Source organism: Lepidochelys kempii, chromosome 6 (genome assembly GCF_965140285.1).
Source record: "Lepidochelys kempii isolate rLepKem1 chromosome 6, rLepKem1.hap1, whole genome shotgun sequence".
Classification (NCBI taxonomy): Eukaryota; Metazoa; Chordata; order Testudines; family Cheloniidae; genus Lepidochelys; species Lepidochelys kempii.
This window is the reverse complement of record NC_136385.1, coordinates 84,693,136-84,705,783: the sequence shown is the minus strand read 5'-3', so window position 1 is coordinate 84,705,783 and position 12,648 is coordinate 84,693,136. Positions and strand designations below refer to the sequence as shown.

At 41.9% G+C, this 12,648-nt stretch overlaps 1 protein-coding gene across 4 annotated transcripts in view; it reads right to left on the bottom strand.

Annotated features, from left to right (window-relative positions):
* The window catches only part of NUBPL (NUBP iron-sulfur cluster assembly factor, mitochondrial), a 152,257-nt gene that overhangs the window by 74,729 nt on the left and 64,880 nt on the right, over nt 1-12,648 (bottom strand). The gene's annotated exons all lie outside the window — the stretch shown is intronic.

Below are 12,648 nucleotides of genomic sequence, written 5' to 3'. Positions count from 1 at the left end.
GTTTGCTACTTTAATATGTACAGCATATCAAACATTTCAAACCTTGAAAATATAACTGCGCTTTGCATACATGTAGCATTCATCTTTTTTAAAAAAAGATTTAATTTGACATTTATTGTTAAAGCAATGTAATTAAGTGTCATGTGCTTCTATGTATTTTCCCTTACTCAGATACATCATGAATGCTTCTATGTAAATTGCTTTAATCTCTTTGTTTATGTGACAAATCAAACAAAATACCAAGTATTCATAATATGCATTCTGAATGAGTATTTTAAATAGCAAATTTAATGTGAGGCAGAGCATGCAAATCTCAGTGGTATCTGCAGGAAAGTGCACGCAGTGCTGTCTGTAGGAAAGTATATGCACAAGACAGCACTGGAAGAGTTTTAACAAAAGAATTTCTACTTGTGGTTTTGTAGTAATCCTGGCATTTAGTAAACAGAGATATTCTTTATTTATTCTTATCAAGAGAAGCACATGCAGAGTTCCAGTCAAGAAGCACTTCAGATACAGACTTGGCAGCAGCCAAGCAGCTACCACAGCTTGGAACACCACTATTAGAACAGTTCTAAGAGGTTCATTTAAATAGGGTTAAGGTATATTCCCCATCTGATCTCTCCCTCTCAGCAGATACTATATACAAATAATTATCTAAAAGTAAATGGTAAATATGGGGACAGAATGAGGAAGCCCGGAAATTCTCTTCATGACTGCATAGCCACATCTTTTTACATTTTTCAGTTCAAGATTAAACCAATACCAAAAAATAATCTTTCAAGGAAATCTTTTTAGGATCCCACTTAAGCCTACACATACAATTACATAAATGATTTTGACATTAATCATTATTCAAGGCTTTTGACATAGTCCTACATGACATACTCATAAGCAAACTAGGGAAATAATGATATTATAAAGGTGAACACAATCGGTCGAAAGACTGTACTCAAAGAGTAATTAATTATCAGTGGTTCAGTGTCAAACTGGGAGGGCGTATCAAGTGAGGACACACAGGGGTCAGTCCTGGGTACAGTACTATTCAATATTTTCATTTAATTACGTGGATAATGGAATGGGGAGTACGCAGATAAAATTTGAAAATTTACAGAAGACACCAAGCTGGGAAGGGTGGCAAGCACTTTGAAGGACAGGATAAGAATTCAAAATTACTATGACAAACTGGAGAACTGGTCTCAATTCAACAAGATGAAATTCAATAAAGCTAAGTGCAAAGTACAATAAAGTTAAGTGCAAAATCTATAAAATAGGGAATGACTGGCTAGGCGGTAGTACTGCTGAAAAGGATCTGGGGGATATAGTGGAACACAGATTGAATACAAGTCAACAGTATGATACCGTGGCAAAAAAGGCTAGAGGTAATTGTCCTGTTCTGTTCAGCACTAGTGAGTCCTCAGTTGGAACATCATGTCCAATTCTGGGCACCACACTTCAAGGAAGATGAGAAAAAAAAGGAGGGAGTCCAGAGGAAAGCAACGAAAATGATAAAACGTTTACAAAACCTGACCTATAAGGAAGGGTTAAAAAAACTGGAAATGTTTAGTCTTGAGACAAGAAGACTGAAAAGGAGACCTGATAACAGTCTTCAAATATGTTAAGAACGGTTATAAAGAGAACGGAGAACGCTAGAATAGGCTTCCAAGGGAGGCTGTGAAATCCCCATCACTGGCGGTTTTTAAGAACATACTGGACAATCACCTGGCAGGGATGGTCTACATTTATTTGATCCTGCCTCAGGGCACAGAGTTGAACTTCATCACTTCTTGATGTCCCTTCCAGCCCTACATTTCTATGATACCATGATTTAAGAAAATTATTTTAGGAATAAATGGTCTACTTTAGGATTAATATATAATAAAAATGAGCTTATTTGAATAATTTTTCCCTTCTATTTCTTTGAAAATATTTTACAAATTATTTTAAAAAGATGAAGACATTCCCCAAACATACCACCAAAGATCCTTTATCCTTAGTGGAATTTACCATCTGGTATGGAAATGCCTATCTGATCGTAGCAGGATTTCCGACAGATCCTAAGTAACTTAGGCCTGGTCTACAATATGCGATTATTTCAGAATTAGCCGAGTTACCTCAAAATAAAAACTGATTCCATCCACACGACCAAATCAGTTTTTTCGATTTAAAGGGCTCTTTAATCCAATTTCTGTACTTCACCTCGGCAAGTGGAGTAGCGCTAAAATCGAGATCGCAGTTCCAGGTTACAGGTACTGTGGATGCAATTCAACGTCATTGGCCTCCGGGAGCTATCCAAGAATGCTCCCTTGTGACCACTCTGGACGACACTCTCAACTCTGATGCACTAGCCAGGTAGGCAGTAAAAGTCCTGGGAACTTTTGAATTTCCTGTTTGGTCACCATCAGCACAGGTGACCATCAGCACAGTCCACCAGCACAGGCGACCATGCAGTCCTGGATTCGCAGATGAGCTCCAGCATGCTCCGAACGGGAGGTACTGGATCTCATTGCATTTTGGGGAGAAGAATCTGTTATGGCAGAACTACGTTTCAAAAAAAAGAAATGCAAATACATACGCTAAAGTCTCCAGGGCCATGACGGAAAGAGGCTCCTCCAGGAACACAGAGCAGTGTCGTAAAAAAATCAAGGAGCTCAGGCAAGGGTACCAAAAATCCAGGTAGCCGAACGGGCGCTCAGGGTCACAACCCCATACATGCCGCTTCTACCTTGAGCTTCATGCAATTATGGAGGGTGACGCCACCACTACCCCACACCACCATCCGTGGACACCTGCAAGGGGGGAGTAGCATGGAGCGAGGAGGATGAGTTTTTGGAGGACAAAGGAGAAGGAGGACAGTGCTAAAGTGCGGAATCTGTTTCCCCCCCTAGCTAGGAACTATTCTTAAAGCTGGAGCCAATAGCCTCCCCCCACTCCCAAAGCATGCTCCCAGACCATGACCCTGGACAAGGCACTTCTGGTGAGTGAGAGCTTGATCAGAGCCACATGGTGGGGGGGAACCCAGCTGTGCTGTGCTGTTCGCATTTAGTTTAAAGGGCTCATCCCTGCTCAGAGCCCCATCGGAGCACCGCGGTGCGGGGGGGAAGGTGTTGTGTGAAGCGATCATCCCAGAGAGCCCGCAAGCTGAATTCTGTTGCCTGGCCGTGTGTGATGGCTTACTCACACCGAAGTGGCAGGCACTTCAGTAGAAGAGGCAAAATGAGACCTTGTACAGAAAAAACATGTGCTGTGTACTATGAATTGCCTGTTTCACTAAGAAACAGTGTCCCCTTTGTTCTCTAAAATGTACCTTTTAAAATACTACCCTCCCTTTTTCTCCTCCTGAAGCAGGTGCAAATGTTTCAACATGGCCCCTATCTACTCCATCCCAGAGGCTGGTCCAGATTAGAAGGCGGAAAAAATGAACTCGGGACAACATGTTCGCCGAGCTCATGCAGTCCTCCCGCACTGATAGGGCCCAGTTGAATGCATGGAGGCAAACAACTGTGGAGTTGCGTAAAGAGTTACATGAATACAAAGAGAGGAGGGACGTGCGCAATGAGAGCAGACAGGATGCTCTGGTCAAGCTCATGGGGCAGCAAACTGACATGCTCTGCTGTATGATGGATCTAATTCGGGAAAGGCAGCAAGACACAGACTGCTGCTGCAGCCCCTGAATAACCGCCCTCCCTCCCCCCGATGTTCCATAGCCTCCTCACCCAGACACCCAAGATCACGGTGCGGGGGGGGGGGGGGGAAGAGGAGGCAACAGGGACCCAAACAGTCAACCCCAGAGGATTGCACAAGCAGCAGAAAGCTGGCTTAGCTGAAATTTTGATTTGGTTTCTGGACTTTTCCTTCCCTCCTCCTCCTCCACCCCCCTCACCCAATACCCCCCTCCCCTATCTAGCTTCTGATTTCTCTCAATGTTTTGTGCAACAAATAATAAAGAACGTTTTTTAAACAATTGTGACTATTTCCTTTCATATATATAGGGGGCGGGTAACTTTAAGAGAAACAAAACTGTCACACTGGACCCTGGCCAGTCAAGAAACTGGCTTTCAAAGCTTCTTTGATGTGCAGCGCACCCTGCTGTGCTCTTCTAATCGCCCTGTTGTCTGGCTGTGCAAAACTGGCCACCAGGCGAGTTGCCTTAACCTCCCATCTCATCATAAACGTCTCCCCCTTACTGTCACAGATATTGTGGAGCACACAACAAGCAGCAATCACAATTGGAATATTGGTTGTGCTGAGATCTAACCGAGTCAGTACACTGCACCAGCGTGCTTTCAAACATCCAAAAGCACATTCTACCACCATTCTGCACTTGCTCAGCCTATAGCTGAACTGCTCCTACTACTGTCCAGGGTGCCTGTATACGGCTTCATGAGCCATGGCATTAAGGGGTAGGCTGCGTCCCCAAGGATAACTATAGGCATTTCAACATCCCCAACAGTAATTTTCTGGTCTGGGAAGTAAGTCCCTTCTTGCAGCTGCTCGAACAGCCTGGAGTTCTTTGGGCAAGTCATTTAACTTTTCTAAGCTTCAGTTTATTAAGCTGTAAAATGACTATACAAATACATTTATTTTGGGGAAACTGAGAATCTTAATTTGCTGCCTATAAAGTATCAGCTTGATTTTAAATTGAAAAACTGTGTATAAAAGATCATTTAAAATTCCAGGTTAAGGTCCAGGGCTGACAATTCTGCATCTCAGGCACAATAGGTTTGTTCATGAGATGCAGTTCTCTCCGGGACCAGCCCAAGACTGACAAGAACTCCTGCAGGAACTATGAACCATTACAAGCCATAACACCTTCTTCTCCAAGTGCAAGGATCGGTTCTTTGATCTTGCTTTCCTTATTACAGGCACACAGCACAGGGCATGTATAATAATAAAATATCCTACCAGGACAAACGGTACAAATAATTTTCCCTATGTAGAGAAGATGAGAGAGTGACTAACATCTATCACTTGTGGTTTGTTCATGTCATTCTTGGAAGACACTCAGATACTACTATGGTGAGGGCAGAATAGAATAGAATAAATAGGAGACTGCTAAATTGGGGACAAAAAGAGTAAATGTATACCTGACTATCCAATGAGAAACAGTAAGTAATCAATTCCTTGAGAATCAGCTGCTTTGGTGTAAAACATCCTATGATTATCCGTAGCAAAAAAGATGTCCGTGTTCTCCGTTTCCTTTTTTGAATAATTTGATATTTAAAATATGGATTAAACTGCACCCCCATAGTTTTCCACGTTTAAATTTCACCACCAAATCCCGAACAGTCATTGAATAAACAGGAACCAAACCAGCCTTACCAAGCCAGCATAGTTGGGTGTGTTTGAATTGTCCTGGAGCACAGCAATCAATAGCACCCACAGAATATAAATCCCAGCTACCCTACAAAATTACAATTCCAATTCCAGAAGATGCTATTAAGAGACAAGGCATTAACTGTTGAGTTATTGATTTGTTGAGGAGGGATGCTCAGTCAGAGCCTGATCCACAGCCCACTGATGCCAATAGGAGTCTTTCCATCAACTTTAATATGCTTTAAATCAACTGCTCAGAGAGGAACAATTGCACAGCAATTTTCCTGGCATAGAATAGGGGGGAAGGATGGGCAACAGAAAAGCATAGACCAAAAAGTCAAGAAAAAGAAACATTTAAAAGTCATCTATAAATTTACATACAAAATTTCTTCACCTTAAGCAACACAGTATGTACTGAATGTCTGCATTAGCCTTGCTATTATGAGCATTATATTATGGACCAGATAGTCTGTGAAAGGTTACCTGTAAAATTGTTCAGCTCCCTGTTTTGCCTATAGAACTATGTATTTGTATTGACCCATGATTACTTACATGTGCAAATAGGCTAATTGCTTTCATAAGAGGGTACAGTACAGCAACAGATATTTGGTTGCAAATACAAGGTTTTTGTGGACACATCGTGCCCACAGCTATGAATTTGGGTCCCATAAATTAGAAACTACATTAGCTTTTTCAATTTACAGTTAGTGTGCTGAGGGCCCATTGCTAAACTGAGGAACCACCTCCATATTTTCCTTTAGTCTTTAATCTCCTGAAATTTTGTTTTATTATTTCTTATACTTTTTTACAGAGGAAATGTATGTATATCTAAACAGAAAAAATCATTTCAAAATGGGTTCCCATTTAGTTTAATAAAATAAATGCATTCCAAAGGCACTGTTCTTCTGGCATAATAAATTTTCACTCTAAAAGATAATGTTGATGGAGGAGAACATTGTCACAGAAGAAAGGTCTCCTGCTGCTAGATAAATAGCATAGCAAAGAGAAGATATTTATTTTCAAAGCCAAAGACATTGATCTCCACTAGATATAAAGTAATTGCAATAAAGTCAAGTCAATCATTTGGTATGAGAGAGACAATCATTTTCACCAATGGATGCTGGTGCAACAGAACACCACAGATATACGCTCATGGTACTCTTATTGAATGTTTGCCTTTTTATTGGGTTAAGGCCCATCTTTTTCTGTGTTTCAGCTACTCAGTGAGCAGTTTATTCATTTAAGCTTATTCATTTCAAAAGCAAACTAGCTTTATAAATAAGCTACTTTGTGACTAACTTATTTTTAAAAATTAAGCCAATAAGGAAATAACAGAAGTATGTGGTATCTGTTCCCCATTTTAGACATTGACTGTTTACTATAGTTGTGACATTCCGCTCTGGTGTTATACGGACCAGTGATCTGCTAGGTCACTCCAATCCTTGACTCTGGGAGCCAGCCTTACCCTGCTCTGCTGTGAGAACCCCCACTCCTGGGATGTTCACACACAGCCTCTAGCATGTAAGCTGCTCCTTGGATTGTGCAACCAAATGACACTAGCCAATATCTCCGGTCCCAGACGCAAGCCTCGAAACCTCTGACTTGCAGTGTCCAGTTATGCCCACTGGACGCTGCAAGCTCATATGAGTTTGTCAATTTTACAAAGAAATTGATATGTACCAGGCTTGTTATCCCAAGGGGAGTCTCTAACACGCTTCAGACCAAATGCTCTGCTTCAGGTAGAACAAACAAACAGATTTATTAACTACAAAGATAAATTTTAAGTGACTATAAGTCAAAGCATAACAAGTCAGATTTGGTCAAATGAAATAACAGCAAAACGCTTTCTAAGCTGATCTTAACACTTTCAATGCCCAAACTTAGATGCTTCTCACCACAGGCTGGCTGGTTGCTCTTCAGCCAAGCTCTCCCCTTTGATCAGCACTTCAGTCGCTTGGTGTGGTGTATGTAGATGTAGGTGGAAGAGAGAGGAAGAGCATGACAAACGTCTCTCCCTTTTAATCATGTATTTTCTTCCCTCCTGGCTTTGTCTCCCCATGGTTCAGAGTCAGGTGAGCATTACCTCATCACAGTCCCAAACTGACCAAAGGAAGGGGGATGACTCACTCAAGAGTCCAACAGATCCTTTGTTGTTGCCTAGACCAGTTCCTTTGTTCCTGTGAGGCTGGCCTGGGTTTGTCCCACACATGCCCTCATGAGGTGTGAGCTGCCCCTCTGCTTTTGGAGAGTTTTTGCCTGGGTTTGCTTTAAGCCATGAGAATACATTTTCAGCGTCATAACTATATACATGAAATTATAACCTATAACATTACTGTAACCATTACTATAACAACAATGCTCATTGCATCATGAGCCTTCCGAACACACCCAACATGACAAACTTTGCATTGGATACCACACTATCATTTTATAAGGATGAACATGGGGGTGCAGGGTGTTCCCACGAGGTACAGAACATCACAGTAGTGTTCTCTTTACATTGTTTAAAGAAAATTCCTGATATATATCTGACGCCTGCATTCTTGATCGGTGTATCTGATATTTGGGCTATTTTTCACTGTCATTCTGATCAAGAATATAGAGAGAACTTTATGCAAGAGTTGAAAAAGCCAGTGCCAGGTAATTTGCTTGCCTGGCCTCCATATCTGTATTCAGAAGCAACCTCAACAATCTTTTAAAGATCTGGGATATTTAATTTAAAAACCGTTTTTGGTTTCATTTTGAAAAATCTGCTTTTCGTGAGCTTGGATTTACTTGCTTCCTTTTTTGTTCTTCTCCACCATGTCAATCCACACATTTGTGAACTTCAAATATGGCCTCAGGGCTCTAGAAACTCAGTGCATGTTGTCACACTGGGCTTGCCAATATTCAAATAATTTGGCAATCACCCATCAAAACTTCTCTCACTATATTCCGTTGGATAGCACTCATGGAAATAACTCGTGAAAAAAGTAGTAGAAAAATCTGTAGTCTGTGCACATTGAACGTCTAAAAAGCATGGTAAATTTAATCATCTTGGTTTTGTTTCATCTATGATGAGAATGATAGTATTCTCTGTCCAATGCCCTTCAGGGATCTGTTTATAATTTGTATTTTCTTGATAATTATGTACCCCGCATTGTGGATGGGTCTGAAGGGGTTAAAGTCATGGTCCATGACTTTTTATTTATTTCATTTAGCACAGCTCTATTGGTGCCTTTTCCTCTGCCTCCTTCCAGTTTGAATTAGAGTTTTGTCCAAAACATGTAGGCTAAATTTTTCATGTTGCTAAGGAAGATGTCCCTGGGCATAGGCCACTGAGGGCCTAGAATAAAGGACTGAGACCTTATATTTGACTCAATATTCCATAGGAAGCCAAAGAGAAGAGGACAGGTTTGATGTGTGATCACAATAGTCTTATTATGCTCATGGTAGCTCTGTTAGCAAAATACATATTCCTCTTTAGTAAATATTTAAGCACATGCTTAAATCCATCTCTCTTCAGCAAACCATTTAAGCACGTTTAGCTTCCACTTCAGTGAGATTCAGCCACAAGCTTCAGAGCTTTGCAGATGGAGGATGGACTTAAAATGTATACTTAATGCTATGCTAAATTGGGACCTTTATACGGTCCACTCAAGCATGCTCTCCCTTCGTTAATGACCATTCAAATCCAGAAAAATCAGTTGTAGCCATAAGGTGGCCATTTTGGAAAAAAAAAGTAGCAGTCTTCCATTTCTTCCCTTCCAGCCACTGCCAAGCAGTTTTGTGCAAAAAAAGTGCAATTGTGTTTTATGATAAAAGCATGAAATTTGCCAGTCTTGAGGCATGACCTAATGAAGATTTTCGGATATGGGGCCATCATCAACTTATGCCACATTGGTTGTGGCAGTCATTTTAATACCATTGCAATAATCAGCAAACGTTATTTTACATTTGGAGATACAAAGGGATGTATTCTTGATTTTCAGGACACATTTTGTACAAATTCTGATGGTCAAAGTGGTCTTGTTGACTGGGTAATAACTGTATACAGTAGCAAAAGATATTAGATTACTATTGGTTATTACTGGTCTTCAAACATGTCAGAAAGATACAAGTTTCTTTGAGAGTAAGATCCATCAACAAGACATTCTATTCCTCTACTGACTGGGTCAAGTGCTGGAAGACATAGGTGCACAGTTGATTAATCCAGCAGAATTAAAAAGAGAGTACATTGGATCTGACTACCAAACTAACAGAAAAGCAGAATGCACTTCCCAGATCTATAGAAATATGTAGATTATATCATGGTAATGGTATTGAAAAGGCTTTGAACAGGAACAATAGAAGCTGGCACAAATCCTGTTACATCATGTTTCGCAGGACCAAACTTAAGAGGGCTAGGAAAATAAAGAATTGAGAAAGCTGAGGATCGTCCTACTCAACTGTAGAGGAAATATACACATTTAAGTGACCAACACAGAGGACATCCAGTAGAAGAATGCTTTATTTGTGAAATGAACATATCATCAGAAGACCTCCATGAAGCTTCTACCCTCAGCAATGATAGTGGAGTCCGCAACCACGCCCTTTAGCTGCACGAATAGCGCTTGCTTGCAAAACTAGGTGCAGGGAACTTATAGTATGTCTACACAGCAAAGAAAAACCTGCGGCTGGCCTATGCCAACCGACTTGGGCTCGGGCTGCTGGGATGTTTCATTGCTGTGTAGGTTTTGGGGCTAGAGCTGGAGCCTGGGCTCTAGGACCTGTAAGGTGCGAGCATTCCAGAGCTCAGGCTCCAGCCTGAGCCCAGAGATCTACACAGCAATGAAAAAGCCCTGTAACCCGAGCTCTGGCACAGGCCCGCCACAGGTTTTTCTTTGCTGTGCAGACACACGCTCAGTGACCCCAAAGGCAAAGTATCATTCAAGATGTTTGGTGTCTCTACAAAAGTCAGGGTGAAGAAAACTGAGCAAAGCAACAAAAATAAAATGTCACATGGGATTGCCTTTGCTGAACTGATAGCATATGCTGAAGATGCAAGATTGAATGAAGATGGCTTCAGTCTTTCAACGAGCAGACCTCATGAGGCTCTATACAGTTAGACTAGAACAGCTGGGGATGACGCTGGTTGGGCGCATTCACAGCACTGAACTAAAATCCAGTATCCTTTCACACATTCCAGATCTTCAAGCACACAAAGGAGGACATGATCTACTTCTTGCCTTCAAACAGGATATTGGACGTGACCTCCAAAAAGAACGTGAGGAAGACTGTGAAGAAGCAGCACCTTACCTGTCCCAAAACAACAAACATTATTTGAACAAAAAGAAAAGGAGTACCTGTGGCACCTTAGAGACTAACAAATTTGAGCATAAGCTTTCATCCAATGAAGTGAGCTGTAGCTCACGAAAGCTTATGCTCAAATAAATTTGTTCGTCTCTAACGTGCCACAAGTACTCCTTTTCTTTTTGCAGATACAGACTAACACAGCTGCTACTCTGAAACCTGTCATTATTTGAACAGACATGTTTCAAGTGAAAAACACAATTTGCTGGATCATTTGACCCCAGATGCCAAGCAAAATCTGTGCCTGATTCACTAGTGGCACTGATGCCCATGATATTTGATGGGCCAAACATTAACAACTCAGCCAGAACAAGTTTCCATTCATCCATCTACCCTTATTCTGGCACCATTTTTGCAGTACAACAGTAATGTCCATTGCCATGAAGGAACAGAGAAACTCCTTTACTGGTCTATGTTGGTTTGACACTTCATGCACAGACATGAAGAGTGACCTAGTAGATACCTTCTTTAAACTTGGATTGTCCACCTCCTATTACAGAGTGTTGGCCATCTCTACCTGCATGGGAAACAATGCATGCCACCACCTTGAAGCTAAGAATGTGGTCTGTCCTCTAAAGCTTTGGGATGGTCTGTTCACTTCTGCAGCCACAAACACCACAAACCACAATCCCAGCTCCACCACGGCAACAGACTCCTTTCACGGAACCAGTATATCACTTTTTCGCATGCCAGTACTCAAGTGGAGGAGTTCATCACTGAAGAAGACTACACCCTCACTTCCGAAGTCTTACACAATTGGCCCACCATTGATCTTGAAGAAAACCAATGCTTCCATTTCTGCCACAAATGGTGAAATTAAGACTGACTGCCAACTTATTGCCCAAGACCTACAAGAAGAAGGCCGGTGGCTTGAACAAGTAAGGCAATCAGCAAGCCTTGATACCTTCAACAGAGATCAAGACATTTCCTGGGCAGCTTACCAGGCCAGCAAGCAGCCAGTGGCAGACCACCCCAGACATTCACTGTACTTCTTCCCATCTTCTTCCCAGATGACTCCAAGTCTGTAGCACTAATTCATCACACCCTGGATGTGAAAAGGAATGCTGTACACACCTAAACCCGTGCCAAGTGTCAGTGATCATCGGATGCAAGAGGGTGATCCACAGTGAAGTGAGCTGTAGCTCACGAAAGCTCATGCTCAAATAAATTGGTTAGTCTCTAAGGTGCCACAAGTACTCCTTTCCTCTTGTCACCATAAACAAACAAACAGACACAGTGGACCTGGCCTGCTGGGTATGGAGAGGACAAATCTGTTGGTCTTCATCTAGAAATGGCAAGCCTCAAGCTGACTGGAGACTGGCTTAGAAGGTAGTGGGTGGATGGAAGCCCTTGTTCAGGCCGAAGTGGCCTCCCCAGGAAAGGCTGACTCCTTCAAAGTGTCTCACGTCACACATACTAGTTGTGCACACCAAATAACTGCCAGCAGTTTGTACATCTTGCTCCAAAACACATACACACAGTATACCCAAGATCTCATGGGAGAGGAGGCTCCCACAGTGAATGATAAATGATCTGACAAATGAAAACTAGAAAACTCACTGTTCCACTTCTGGGAAATCACACTTCCTCCACAGCTTCCTGTATTGACCTATGAGCCATCAATCCACCAGGAAAACTTTGCTCTCTATATTGATTGCCCTGGAAAGCGGTCACCCTGGCTCCTCACACTAGCTCATACTAATTAAGCTCATTAGGTGCCTGTTCACCCCCAGGACATGGTAAGCCATCACACAGTGCATCCATGCAGCTAGACAGTTCCTAAATGGGAACTTCACAGTTTATGAGACACAGAATGTTTTCTCTGCAATAGCACTTGACAAAGTTCATGAGCAAAATAATGGCATAATCAAAGGGAAAAGTGGAGCTGTTGGTCTAACACAAAGCCCAGAGGCCCTTCAGTAATGGATAATAGCAGAACCAGAGGTGGCCAGGTTGATAGGAGAATTTGAAGATACAGCCGAGAAAGGAACCACCTGAAAAGGG